Here is a 1,572-nt window from a genome sequence, read left to right on the forward strand (position 1 = left end):
ACCACTGACCCCCCAGAACAGCGAGAAACAGCCCCCTCCAAACAGCAGGCCGCCTGAGCCCCTACTGTGTGCTGCAGGCTTGGTTTGCTCGGAGACTATCATGAGGAAATATTTACCACCCATTTAGCCAAGTACAAGAATGAGTAACATTTACAGGGGCCCGCCTGACTGAGTCCATAGAGCATGTGACTCTTGATCTCAGGATCATGAGTTTAAGCCCCACCTTGGGTGTAGAGATCACTTAAAAATAAAATCTTTAATAAATAAAAATAAGTCTTCAAACAATCAGTAACATTTATTGAGCAACCAATATGTTACAGACCACATTATTATTATTTTTATAACCTTTTTAAGATTTTATTTATTTGAGAGAGAGAGAGAGTAAGAAGAGAGAGAGCACTAGCAGGGGAACAGCAGAGGGGGAGGGGAGAAGCAGACTCCCCACTGAGCAGAGAGCCCAATGTGGGGCTCATTCCCGGACTCCGAGATCATGACCTGAGCTGAAGGCAGACACTTGACTGATCGAGCCACCCAGGCGCCCTTACCTGTTTAGGGAACAAATTACCACAAACTAAATTGATTTTTTTACCATTTTGGAGGTCAGAAATCCAAGGTGAGTTTCAATGAGCTAAAATCCATGTGTTTGTGAAATTGCACTCCTTCTGGAAGCTCTAGGGGAGAATCCGTTTCCTTGCGTTTCCCAGCTCCTAGAAGCTGTCTGCTTTCCTCAGCTCAGGGCTCCTTCCTCCATCTGAAGACATTTTCCCAAAGAAAACATATAGATGGCCCACAGGAACATGAAGAGGTAATCAACCAATCATTAGGCAAATGCACAATGAAACCACAAACGATCACCTGATACCTGTTAAGACAGCTATTATTAAGACAAGAAACAAGTGTTAGTAAAGATGTGGCAAGATAGGAATGCTCATGCATTGCTTGTGGGAATGTAGGTTGGTAGAGCCACTACGGAAAAACAGTATAAAGGTCCCTAAAAATATTAAAAATGGAAGTACCAGGGCGCCTGGGTGGCTCAGTGGGCTAAAGCCTCCGCCTTCGGCTCAGGTCATGATCCTGGAGTTCTGGGATTCAGTCGCACATTGGGCTCTCTGCTCGGTAGGGAGCCTGCTTCCTCCTCTTTCTGCCTCTCTGCCTACTTATGATCTCTGTCAAATAAATAAAAGCTTCAAAAAAAAAAAAAAAATGGAAGTACCAGGGGCACATATGTGGCTCAGTTGGTTGAGGCCCAGAGTCTGCTTGTCCCTCTCTTGCTGTCAAATAAATAAAATCTCTTAAAAATAAAAAAAAAGGTATCATAATCCAACAATTACACTTGTACCTGAAGAAAACAAAAACACTAATTCGAAAAGAAGTGTGCAAACCCCCATGTTCCTTGCAGCACAGCTCACAATGACCAACTATGGAAACAAGCCAGTATGCATGGAAGGACAGATGGACAAAGAGGAGGTGGTATGGATATATGATGAAATATCACTCAGCCAAAAAAATAAAATAAAATAAAATAAAAAGGAAATCTTGCCATTCGTGACAACGTGGATGGACCTCAAGGGC

Source organism: Mustela nivalis, assembly GCF_964662115.1.
Source record: "Mustela nivalis genome assembly, chromosome: 1".
Lineage (NCBI taxonomy): Eukaryota > Metazoa > Chordata > Mammalia > Carnivora > Mustelidae > Mustela > Mustela nivalis.